Source organism: Oryctolagus cuniculus, chromosome 10, assembly GCF_051225735.1.
Source record: "Oryctolagus cuniculus isolate XC-2025 breed Fujian yellow rabbit chromosome 10, ASM5122573v1, whole genome shotgun sequence".
Lineage (NCBI taxonomy): Eukaryota > Metazoa > Chordata > Mammalia > Lagomorpha > Leporidae > Oryctolagus > Oryctolagus cuniculus.
In genome coordinates, this window is record NC_142876.1 from 46,126,735 (window position 1) to 46,140,119 (window position 13,385).

The 13,385-nt window shown below is 46.4% G+C and overlaps 1 protein-coding gene across 5 annotated transcripts in view; it reads left to right on the top strand.

Moving 5' to 3' along the window:
• B4GALT6 (beta-1,4-galactosyltransferase 6) overlaps positions 1–13,385 on the top strand; it is a 73,280-nt gene that overhangs the window by 35,211 nt on the left and 24,684 nt on the right. The window lies entirely within an intron of this gene.

A 13,385-nucleotide genomic window follows, 5' to 3' on the forward strand; every position in this document is an offset into this window, starting at 1 on the left:
GCTGCGCTGATCCAAAGCCAGGAGCTTCTTCTGGGTCTCTCATGTGGGTGTAGGGGTCCAAGGACTTGGGCCATCTTCCACTGCTTTCCCAGGCCATAGCAGAGAGCTGGATTGAAAATGGGGCAGCTGGGACTCGAACCAGCGCTCATATGGGATGCCGGCACTGCAGGCCGTGGCTTTACTGGCTATGCCATAGCGCCGGCCCCGGGGTGATTGTCTTGATTTGTAGGTTTGCATTGATTGTGTTCCAGCAATGACACTGTGTCTGCTGTGTGTTCTTTTAGCAGTCTCAGGCTTGTCTTTCATTTTCTTTGGGAAGTCATATCTTACAGAAGTTAAAAATGAGGATGTTATCAAGTGTATCAATCGCTAAGGTTTTTGCCTTTTTTAATCTTAAAGCTTTGTTTACCCAAGGCCATTCAGATGCCTTTATTTCCTTCTAATAGTTTTATTCTTGTGTTAGTTTTAAAAAATGATTCATTTATTCATTTATTTGAAAGGCAGACTTAGGGGGAGAGAGAGAGAGATTGAGATTGAGATCGAGAGATCGAGATCTTTCATTCACTGGTTCACTCCTCAAATGGCTGCAATAGCCAAGGTTGGGCTAGGCTGTAGCCATGGAGCTGGAACTCCATCTGGGTCTCTTACATGGGTGGTAGGAACCTAAGTACTTGAGCCATATTTTGCTGCTTTCCTGGGTGCATTAGCAGGGAGCTGGATTGGAAATGGAGCAGCTGTGACATGAACCGGTGCCCATATGGGATGCTAGCACCACAGGTGGAGTCTTAACCTACTATGCCACAGTCCTGGCCCCTACTCTTTTGTTATCAACTTCAGTGTGTAATATGTGGTTGTGAACAAGATATTATACTTTAAACATATATTATTTCAAAATTATGAAAATGATACATTATCATTATTTAAAAAAATACTCCTAATACTCAAAAAGCTACTATGGCTATTCTCTTAACAATTTTTTCTTTGTATGTTTCTCCTGTCCCTACCCTGTGATTTTAAGCATACTTTGTACATATATTTGTATCTTGATTTTCAAAAAATATTTATTTAAAGGAACACAGAGAGATGACAAGAGCTCCCATATGCTGGTTTATTTCCCAAATGCCCACAATAGCTGGGACTGGGCCAGCCTGAAGCCAGGAACTGAAACCAGGTCACCTATGTGGGTGGCAGGGACCCAGCTGCTGAGCCATCACCTGTTGCTTCCTAGCTTACACATTAGCAGGAAACAAATTGGCAGAGCCAGAACTCCATCTCAGGTACTCCGCTGTGGGATATTGGGGCATCCAAAGTGGTGTCTGAACTGTTAGACCCCTCTTTGTTCGTTTTTTATTTTATTTTTTTAAAGTTTTGTTTATTTATTTGAGAGGTAGAGTTACAGATAAGGGGAGAGATTTCCCCCCGAAATGGTCACAATGGCCAGAGCTGGGTTGATCTGAAGCCAGAAGCCAGGAGCTGCTTCCTGATCTCCCATATGGGTGTAGGGGCCCAAGCACTTGGGCCATCTTCCACTGTTTTCCCAGGCAATGGCAGAGAGCTGGATCAGAAATGGAGCAGCCAGGACTCGAACCAGCGTTCACAGGGGATGCCAACACTGTAGGCAGAAACTCAACCCACTGTGCCACGGTGCCTGCCCCTCTGTGTTCGTTTTTATATAAAGATTCAAACGATCACCTTTTTGAATTGTTCATTAATCTCTTTATTCTAACGAACGTCCTTAATATCTAAGTGTGCATTTTTTCATCTTTCTTGTGTATATTAGCTTTTCCTGTCATTTTTGTAGGATTTTTTTCTCCAGGTTTTGTGGATACATACTCTATAATAATAATAACAGGTTAGCCTTTTAATGCCATCTCTCAGATGCGGTGTTCAAACCTGAGAGTGTGTCAGAATCACCGGAATGGTCTTGTGGGACGGAGTGCTGGTTCCCCACCCGCTTTCAGATCCCGTCAGTGCAGGTGGGGTGGGTGCTGTGGCAGAGCGGGGTAAGTCACGTCTCGTGATGCCCTGCCCCTCCCCTCTCTGATTGCTGGAGTTGGAGTCTTGCCTCTGTTTCCAATTCAGCCTCCTGCTAATGTGCATCCTAGGAAGCTGCAGATGATGGCTCAAGGCCCTGGGTCTCTGCCACCCACATGGGAGACCTGGATGGAGTTCCTGGCTCCTGACTTTGGCCTAACCCAACTCTGGCATTTGGGGAGTAAACCAATGGATGAGAGAACCTCTTTCTTTCTTTCTTTCTTTTTTTTTTTAATTTATTTTTTTATTTTTTTGACAGGCAGAGTGGACAGTGAGAGAGAGAGACAGAGAGAAAGGTCTTCCTTTTGCCATTGGTTCACCCTCCAATGGCCGCCACGGCCAGCGCACTGCGGCCAGTGCACCGCGCTGATCCGATGGCAGGAGCCAGGTACTTATCCTGGTCTCCCATGGGGTGCAGGGCCCAAGCACCTGGGCCATCCTCCACTGCACTCCCTGGCCACAGCAGAGAGCTGGCCTGGAAGAGGGGCAACCGGGACAGAATCCGGCGCCCCGACTGGGACTAGAACCCAGTGTGCCGGCGCCGCAAGGTGGAGGATTAGCCTAGTGAGCCGCGGCGCCGGCCCTCTTTCTTTCTTTCTTTCTTTCTTTCTTTCTCTTTCTCTCCCTCCCTCCCTCACTCTCTCTCCCCCTCTCCCCCACTCCCTTCCCCCCTTCTTCTCACCCCTTCCCTCTTCCTCTAGCCCCTTCTCAGTCACTCTGCCTTTCAAATACATAAATTTTAAAAATATAAAGGACTTTTTTTTTTTTTTAAAAAAAAAGGCTTATTTATTTATTTGAAATGTAGAGTTAGAGATAGAAAGCTAGATCTTCCATCCGCTGGTTCACTCCCCCAAATGGCTGCAAACCAGCAGCCTGGAACTCTATCCTTGTCTTCCATGTGGGTGGCAGGGACCAAAGGACTTGGACCATCATCTGCCGCTTTCCCAAGCACATTAGCATGGAGCTAGATTGGAAGTGGAGCAGCCAGAACTCAAACAGAAGTCATGTGTGGTGCTTGCGTCATAGGCAGTGGCTTAACCTGCTGTGCCACAGCCCTGCCCCACAGGCTTTTCACTTCCAGCAAGAGTGGAGGCGATGCTGACCATTCCAGGCCAGGCTTTGAGACCCTGCCGTGTAGAGCAGTGATTTCATCCGTGGGAGCACATTAGGATTGTTTGGGGAATTTGTATTATTTGAGGGGGTGTCCAACTCTTAAGGCTTTGGTTTTATCGATCTAACCTGAGGCCTGTGTGCTGATGTTTAATAAACAAGTTCTCAGATGCTTCTGATCCTGCTGTGTGCTGCCCTGTCGTGGAGAAAGCAGCTCAGGGTTTTTTGTGGCTTCACATTTGCCATAACTCTGTTGCAGACTGTTTTCCTAAAAATGAATGTTTTTCTCTCTGCAATAGAGAAACCGCTGGGTAATGTTGTGTTGAGATATTGATTACAATAATTTCATCTTCATAATTTGCATATGCAGGGGTTTATAGTTTTAGGAAATCTTTCTGTTCTTTAGCTGCTGTTTTCTTAATTAGCGCTTTATGGGTACTGATTAAACTCTGTTTAAAAGCCTCTGCCTGCCAGGCCCTGGCGCTGGCTTCCTCTCCCCCAGTGACAAAGCTCTCGCAAGTCTTTCCGTTGAGGGCTGTGAGAGATGGTGGCGTGGCTGCTGTGCGCGGCCTTTCTGCCAGGGGTCGTGGTGCTACTTCTTCCTTCTGCTTCCCTTAGAGTCCTGCACGCTTTTCCAATGAGGACCACACTAGGCTGGTCAGCTGACTTTACGGCAGTCTCCCTCAGGGGCTGCCAGTGTGGGGTCCAGCACCTAGTTAGTACTGGCTAAGGCAAGGGCCACATACAGATAACTCTAGGAGGGGGCCATGGGTTCTGCCAGCATCATGAGGTTTCTGTCTTGTAGGCCCTGCAAAAGCTGTCTAGGGGAGTCGTTTCTGTAACCGCTACACCGGGGAACCTTAGTTTGCCTACTTGTAAAATCTGGAGGGCAGGGTGTAGCCGACCAGGTGAGGTGTGCGTGTCCCACATCAGAGTACTGAGGTGATTCTTAGCTCTAGCTCCAGGTTCTAACTTCCTGCAGATGTAGATCTTGGGAGGCAGTGGTGCCAGCTATAGGAATTGGGTTCCTGACACCAGTATGGCAGACACAGGTTGTATTCTGGAATCCCAGTTTTGGCCCTGGCTGAGTCCAGGCCATTACATTTGAGGAGTGAACCAGCAGATGAGAACTATCTTTGTCTTTCTCTTTCTGTCCTTAAAATAAATAAAAGGGAAAAGAATATTAGGATCTGGGACAGCATCACCTTCAGAGTTTTGTTCAAGCACCGTGCTTGAAACTTGATAGATTTTAGTTTGATTCTACCTTTCCTTCTCCTTACTACTTTGAATGATGGAGTTGGACTTTACAATGATCAAGGGACTGAAAATTTAGGAGAAATGTAAGAAGTTTAAAAGTTTTATACTTAGCTTGCTGCCTTAATTTTTTAAAATTAATAGTATATTTCCCATTGATAGAAAAAACAGCATAATAATAAATACCTAACAATAAATATAAATAGCTAAGTATAAAATATTGTTATAATATCACACAAAATAATTTAATTATGATACCTTCCCCAGTAATTAGCAGTTATCTGTATAAGAATGCCATCTATTTGGGTGAAAACTTTTTGAGTATGCATGACATTTAATCTTCCTCTAATAACCAAAAGTGAAATTCATTTAAAATTGGTATGTTTGATTATCCAACAGTAAGTTCTTTTTGATTTCTTACCTCGTGTCACAATGGAAATACTGGCACTGGATTTCTATAAAGTTTTAACTTTTCAAATTGAATTCAGATAAAATGCTCTTTATGGATTACAGCAGTGTTTCATGTTCAATGGTGGCCAATTACACTATGAAATCTATTTTAATGTGTATTATTTATATGAAGAGTGTGAGTGAATACTTATTTGTTATTGTTGGTATTTATAGACTCTCCAGAGGGCAAATCCACTTTCAGCTTTATTGAATTTATATAAGACTCTGAGCTAACCAAGTAAAATGGAAGTTTCACGTTAAAGCTAAAGAATAATAAGTGCTTAGCATGAGTGCTGGGATTTGGATTTTAATGGATGAGGAAGAAATGCACTCTGCATTAAAATGAAGATCAGCTTCCCTTAAGTTTTCCTATCTTGCAATTCTTATTCAAATAGAATACATTTGCAGTGACTTCCAGGCATTCTTTCTGTTTGGAATAGCTTTCTTTATGGTTAAAAAACCCTAATAGTTTCTAGCCTTATGAATATCACAAAAGCAGCAAGGACTTTTTGAGATGAATTTAAATAATTCAAATGAAAATCAGCAAAGGGGGACCAGATAAGCAAACAAACTTCAGAGAAGCTCAAATAACGTTTAATGCAGCAAGCCGTCATGCATATATTTATCCTGAAAAGGGGAGCAGCAGTTGAACAGCCTCCATAGAGGCAGGCAGAGGAGAAGCTAGGCTGACTAGGAGCTAGTGTGCCTAGGAGCAGGTGGAGCCCTTTGAGTAAGGCAGTGTGCTGTGAGGAGGTCATGGAGACATAGCCGTCAGAGAGAAGGGCACTGGAATGGCTCTTGCAGGATAGTTGAGTGGGTAGCTGGGAAGGAATGGCATTCTGTTGCAGAAATGTAGCTCTGTGAGTTCCTGCAGTGGTGAGTGGTGTGCTCCAGGCAGAGTGGGTATGTGAGTGGGGCGTGCAGAGATGAAACTGGACAGGTGCTGAGCCCTCTGTAAAGCACTGAGGACTCTAAGGGCCACGTGTGCTCCATAAGTGCCCAAGCATGCGTGAGGTGGACCTCAGAGGGAGCGGCGTCCCTGAGCTTGTATGCAGAGGGTTGATTCACAAACTCTATTTCTGTCAGGTGAGAGTGCGTGACTTTCCAAGTCTAAGTGCACAAAAAAGGTAAGTGAAAAGCAAATAAACATACCACTTTGGCGGTGGGGGACCATTGGAGAAGGTTTTAGGCAGATACATGATGGTTTAGCATTGTACTCAAAGATGAGTCAGATGAAACAGAGAAATGGATGAGAATGGGGAAATGGGAGCATCACGGAGATCAATGAGGCGCTCACTGCAGCAGTTGAGTGGAAGCAACGAGGGCGTGCATCCAGGCTGTGACCCTGAAGAGGAAGACACAGGAAAGAAGTTACGGGGTGTCCTTGGCCGGACGTGGGGCCCAACCAAGGGGTCCGAGAGAATTCCTGGCTTTCTGACTTGCTGACTGTGAGCTGGAACAAGCAGCACAGGGTAAACATCATCTTTGGAGAATGGGGAAGTGAATGAGTCCAGTGTGGACATGTTTTGTTTGAAATTCAGGAGAGTTCACTTGGGTCGCCTGAGTTGCGTAAGAGATCTAGACTGGAGATAGGAGGAAGTGGGACCGGAAGAAGGAAGGCTAAGCCTGGATCTCTCGTCAACTGGGGTTGACCTTTACAGAGCTGAGCAGCAGTTGGTGCAAGAAGGAGAAACCACCAGGGATGAAGAGAAGTCAGAGGAGGGGTCTCTGGGGTCAGTGATGAGAGACTGTCCCGAGGAGAGGTTGGTCTGTCTTGTCACATACTTCAGTGAGAGCAGGTGGAAAGAGGAACTGTGAAAAAGCCATTGAATGTGGCACACGGAAAATTAACAGGGATTACAATAAGCACCAAGTCGGTAACAGGGTAAGAAGCAAAGTGTGCTGTGTTGAGAAATGAGTCAGAAGTGTGTAATAATCAGTTTAGAAACAAAAAATTGGCTTGGAAAGGGAAGGAGAATGGGAGGAGGGCCCCATAGGGGAGGTGGGCTAAGGGAAGGATTTTATTCTTTTCTTTGTTTCTTTTTCTTTTTCTAAAAAATTTATCTGAAGGGCAGAATTAGAGAGAGGGAGAGACGAGAGATGATCCATCTGCTGGCCAGCAGCTTCATTAGGGTCTCCCACATGGGTGGAGGGTCCCAAACATTTGGGCTATCTTCTGGTGCTTTTCCCAGGCCATTAGCAGGGAGCTGGATTGGAAGTGGAGCAGCCAGGACATAAATCAATGCCCATATGGGATGCCAGTGTCAAAGGTGTCAGCTTTACCTGCTAAACCACGACGCTGGCCCCAAGGGGAGGGCCCTGTATGAAGGGATGGTCTTGTTTTAGGCATTGTGGGAAGGAGCTGCCAAGGGAAAGGATGTGGGAAATCTAACGGAGAGCAGCCCAAGGGGAGCCCTTGGAAGGAAGCAGAAGTGCGCTGTGGTTGGAAGGTAGTAGGACCATCCCATCTCCTGAGGCCACACTGCAGGCATTTGGAGATGAGGTGGTTCAAGTTGAAAGGTGCCTTCCTGTTGCATCCATGCTTCTGATAATATAGAAGGCCACATTGCAGCCTGGAATGGAAGAGAAAATGTTTGTCAAGTTGTATAGGCAATGGAAAGTTGGGTCAGCTAGTCATGGATTAGAAGATTAACAGATTAGGCCAGAGAGCACCCCTTGGGTCAGTGGCACTTCTTTTGGTCAGAAGCTCATTATGTTTGAGGTGATGTGTTATATATGGTCTCCCGAGTGACGGGAATAATCTCTGTGCTTCTCTGGTCCACAGTGTTACTTACTAGATTTGTTAGGTGGAAAACCTGAGCATGGAAAACTGTTGCCCCCAGATGGGGATTGGCAGCCGAGGTCTGGCAGGTCAAGGAGGGAGGGGGCCTGGCCTGTATCAGCATGAGCTGGGAGGCTTGGCAAAAACGCAAACTCTGGCAAGGTGTCAGCACAGTGGTTAAGACGCTGCTTGAGATACCCACAACCCATGTCAGAGTGCTTAGATTCAAGTCCTGGGTTCAGGCACTGGTTCTGCTTCTGATTCCAGCGTCCCGCTAATGCACACCCTGGAAGGCAGCAGGTGATGGCTCAAGTTGGTTTGGTCCCTGCCACCCGTGTGGGAGACTCCAGTTGAGTCTGGGCTCCTGACTTTTGCTGGACCCAATCTGGCTGTTTCAGGCATTTGGGGAGTGAACAAGCCGATGAAAGATCTGTCTTTTGTTCTCTCTGTCTTTCAAGGAAATACAGATAATACAAATTTTTAAAATGCAGATCTTTAAGCCAAGCCTCAGAATTATAGCAGTAATTAAGGTTCTAGGTGTAGACACATTACCTGGTTGGAGATGAAAAGGAGTCCGTGAGAAGGTGTTAGGGAGTCCACAGAAAGCCTGGCTGGGCAGAGGCTGAGCAGCCAGAGCAGCACCCAGACCACTTAGTGCAGCAGCTTTCCCTGGTGCTTGGCAGAGCTCCCAGCTTCCCCAGTGGTGCTCAGGTTGGAGACCAGAAGTGCCCTACCTGTTTCTCTAACAGCAGAAGCTTCTGCCACTCCTTTTACTGTCCTCGTGTAGGTGGCTACCACATCAGATCTCCTGCCATTTGTCTAGCCAAGTGGCTGCTTCTGCCTGGTAGAGGACTTAGGAGGCTGGGTGCTAGCTTTTTCCTTTGGGAGGCAGAGCCAACAGCGGGCCATCCAGGCAGTTGATGTGTACCCAGATATAAGATGGTGGCTGTGGACATGACCAAAGGATATCTGCTGACACAGGAGCTTGGGCAGTGGGGCCAGTAAGCGGCATTCTTAACTACCACAGCTGCAGAATTAGCAAGCCACTTTGTTAGGAAGCCTGATCGACTGCAAAAATGGGAGATAGCAGATGGGAATTCAGGTCTCTAAAGTTAATGGGAGGAGGGGGTTCTGTGGGAAGGGAGAGTGGGAGGTCCATGGGAGGACTGAGGCTTTAAAGAGAGGGTGCCATGTTAAGGTTGAAAGCAGTCAGGTCCCAGTGACTGTTTTCCGGGTGTGGAAGCAGAGCTGGGTGTACGGTGATGAAGTGCAGGGAGAGGGAGGAATGGGCACCTGGAGGGGCTCAGGGCTGGGTATTGGAGGGCAGTATGGCTGAAAGGCATGCGCGCCAAAGGAGGTGAATTTACGAGTACTGCAGATGGTTACTCAGAGGTGTGGGTCTGATAGTGCAGAATGCCTCCTTTTATGCCGGGCTGCAAGGTTATAGACCTAGAAGAGTGAGCACTTTTTACTTGGCATAGTTTGAAAGGAGGAGTACTATTTCCTTAAGATGAGAAATGGGTGATGGAGGGGATGATATTGAAAAGGCAGGAAAAGTCTATGGGAAGTTCTTGACAATGGAATGGTTCCAGAATGCACCTTGAAAGGGCCAAGAGGAGCATATGATTCTATTTTCTTGACAGACATCTTTAATTTTATAGTGGCTGTTTAGAAACAGGAAAGAAGCAGTACATTAAATGCCCGTGTTGTAGGGTGTGTCCCTGGGTCAGCATGCTAAAACGTGAATGAGCGTTTCAGAATTCAGGAAATGTAGTCATAGGGGCTGTGGATTATGACTTCAGAGGAGGTTGCCAGCTTATCAGTAGTCAGGGAGGAGAAAAGCAGTTTGGAAGAATGTAATGAAAGATATGAGGCTCCCAGGAGTGGGCCAAGGGTTCATTGGGTGGATTACAAGGCAAAGCTGGGACCAGATACCAAAGACTGTTAATTGGAGGCTATATTTGTCATTCAGAGTAAATCAAGGGAGAACCAGAGCAAGGGAGGAAAATGAGTGTTAAGAACTGGGTCTTATGGCCAAGATTAGGAGACCAGAACTTGGGAAGTACATGGAGCTGCTGTTTTGGGTCATGTGGGACATGTTTTGCACAAATGTCTTAAAGACATATTTTAGCACGTGATGGAGCCCCAAGAACGGAAAATGTAGGTAGGAAGGAAACTTAGCCATGTCATTTCTACCTGTTCTTTCATTCATCTTCACCCAGACACTGCTCTTGGTGTTGAGGATGTGTGACTAGGCACCTTCCACGGCTAGAAGGCTCAGGTTGTGGTCACTCAAGAGTAGTTAAGTAAGAGATCACCTGTTAAGTAGAGGTCATAGAATTCTAGAAGTCAGGAAGCTTTAGCAAAGCGTTTGAAACAGGCAGTGTCTGGTGTTGACTTCAAAGGGGACCGCCGGTGAGGATGGCAGGATGGCTCCCATGACTGTTCAACCTCAGAGTTGTTCTCAGGGTGTGCACGGTGGGGTGAAGGAGGGGGAACATGCCTTTGTATCATGAAAAGTCTTTTTTGATTTTTGAGGTGAATTCATCTAAAGGGATATTTCTAGGGAAAATTGAGGTCTTTCTCCCACATTGTCGTCACAGTTTTGGGCTGTGCATAACTGGAAATGCTGGGGGTAGAGCATTTACAAAAGCCAAAGCATCCAAAAATTAGGCTTTAGATGGGAACAGATGGAGGCTAGAAAGTGAGTGATTTACAGAGAAAACATCTCTGTACCTTAAATTATACCTCAAATATAAGAAAAATATAAATCTGGGTAATTCCTATGTATCAATATTTATTGTATGAAGAATTATATTTTAATAGATAATATCCTAAGTCATGTCATGTAATACTTTATAAACCACAGCACCATAAGCCAATCGTTTGGGCCCAAGATACCTAAGGAACCCCAGCCCTTCTGGGTCCGGCTTCCCCCAGGAGAGGCACTGTTGTGAACCTTGCCAGGTCAGCTGTAGGGGGTTTAGGGTAAACGCCCAGCGTCAACAACCAGTCAACAACCATGCAGCGAAGTTGTTCTTCCACATAGCAGCCACAGAGGGGTCTCATCCGCAGTGTCCAGGTTCCAGTTAACCGAAGTGTGAAAATATTACATGGAAAATTCTAGACATAAGCAGTTCCTAAGTTTTAAATAGCCTTTATGACGGCATGTTGTGCTAATTATCGGTTATGGTTGTTCATGTCTTACCGTGTCTGGTTTATAAATTAAACTTTATCATAGGTATGTGTGCACAGGGATAAACACAGTGTGTAATATTCAGGGCTGGTGCTGCCTGAGCCTCCAGGCATTCACTGGGGGTCCTGAGGTTCTTCCCGTGGCTGAGGGGGCTGCTGTAGTTTGCGACACAGCCCTGGTGGCCGGGTCTGAGTGGGAGCTGCAGGTGACTTGGTTTCATGCCGCTCACCTTTACCCTCCAGGCTATTGGCAGAGGCCCTCTTTTCGGGCACTTGGATCTCCTGCTCTTTCTTTTCTTTTTTTTTTTTTTTTTTTAAGATTTATTTATTTACTTGAAAGTCAGAGTTACACAGAGAGGAGGAGAGGCAGAGAGAGAGAGAGAGAAAGAGAGAGAGACAGAGATCTTCCATCTGCTGGTTCACTCCTTAGTTGGCCACAACGGCTAAAGCCAGGAGCCAGGAGCTTTTTCTGGGTCTCCCACGCGGGTGCAGGGGCCCAAGGACTTGGGCCATCTTCTGCTTTCCCAGGCCATAGCAAAGAGCTGGATCAGAAGTGGAGCAGCTGGGTCTTGAACCAGTGCCCATATGGGATGCTGGCACTGCAGGTGGCAGCTTTACCTGCTATGCCACAGTGCCAGCCCCCTCCTGCTCTTTCTTTTCTAACCCCAGGGACACCTTCAAAAAATAGTGAGATTCAGTCTTTGGTCAGTCATTACGTTCATAACATGACCAAGCACATGGGAAATGTCCGTATATTTTTTCGGCTTTTAAATCTCTAACTTGGGAAGGAGAGAGCTTTTCCCGTTGGAAACCATCATCAGGCTTAGTCCTGGTGGGGAGTGAAGACTGGGAATTCTCGGTGGCTCCTCTCTCCTCAGATGCCCTGGAAATCTCAGCATGTGACCTGCAAAGGCTGCCCTGGCTGCTGGCTTACTCCTGTCCAGGGGAGAGGGATAGAGCCTCCCTGGCTTCGTTCACAGCAGATGGCGTCAGAGGCTGCCGTCTTTTAAACCCTGGAAAAGTTTCTTGAATGGAGTCCGAAGAGGATACCCTTGTGTAGAAGAGGTGAACAAGGCCCCCGTGGGGGACCTGGCCTCTCTCCGCCAGCCACAGGCCCCTCGGGGAGGTTCTTGCTTTCTGGGTCCTCTTTCTGTAGCACTTCCCTTCCTCTCCAGGATCTTCTCCCTAACTCCACCCCATCCTGCATGGACTGCAGCTCTCTGCCTGTGCTGGGAGGCCTGTTTTCCACCCCCTCCACTGGCGCCCCCCAGTGTCAGAATGTTGCTATTGCTGCTGACAGCTGCCTGCCCCTGGGTTGCTTCTGGCCCTCAGCCAGCAGGATATTAAGATTTCAGAGCAGAGAGCACTAGGCGCGTGGAGGCTCTGACAGGTGTAGATGGGGAGGGGCGCTCCAGGCACTGGGGATAGTGATGAACAGGCAGCTCCTTCGTTGAGGAGGCAGACAGGCCTGCCTTACTTTGCCCGTGCCTGTGCATTGGAGAAGGAAATTAAACTGCAGATGCTGCCGAAGGCAACTGCTGACAATAATGAAGACTGCAGCTGTTGAAGCAATAAAGCTAGAAAAGAGACAAAAACTTTGGCCTAACAGTGCATACAGTACCAACTTCAGTTACTTACGTGAACTGCTTATTATTCAGCTGAATTACTATCATTTCAGCAATCATGTGTACTATTAAATGCATCAGATCCATTTGTGTGGCTTTTATCTGATTACAGTTCTAGAGTCTGTTTTTGTCAGCTGAGTCATGATAATCTCTACTTAGGGATGACTGACTATCGGCCTTACCTTTGGCTTACAATTTCTTTGCAAGTGCATAGGTTTCTCCTTGCTTTAGGTAAAGTTGACCTAAGAGTAGCTACTTTGCCTATCTTGTCACACAAAGCCGTGGGTATTTGATTATAATGGAACAGGAGTTTTACTAGCAGATAGCTAATTTTTTCCTTAGCTTCCACTGGGAAACAAATATTTGCATTTGAAAATACTGTTCTCTAGCACGCCTGTGTTGAGTGCAGGCCTACAGTCCTGCTGGTTAGGATGAAGTGTGGATGAGAAGCCAGAACACTGTGAAAACCATATAGAACATATGATAGCAGAGGAAAGGGGCTGTCTAAAGAGAAGCTCAGTGTTCCATATGTAAAATTGTATCCATGAAAGGCTCCAAAGACTTGAAATGGAAGCTTCAACATTTTCTGCTTTGTGTTTTGTGAGATGAGGAGGTGAGAGGGAAGAATTAGGCCAGAGGCTTTCTGGAGCACTTTGTACCTATGTGACAGTTACCTGCTAAAAGGTGATCTGTAGTTTTATTCTAGTATTTCCTAGACTGATCTCAGTGAAAGCATTGAGGGCAGCATTGCTTTGGGGGGACCTTAGTGATCATGCAGCTGCTACAATTCTCAAGTGAAGATACAGAGACTTCCTGATTTCTCAGTTCTGTTTTTGACTGGGTTAATGGAAGTGGTTTTCCAACTGAGTGATTGGTATTTCGGTGGTGTATGTTAGAAAAGCTATTAGTAAAAACCTATCCAGTAAGGTCATATA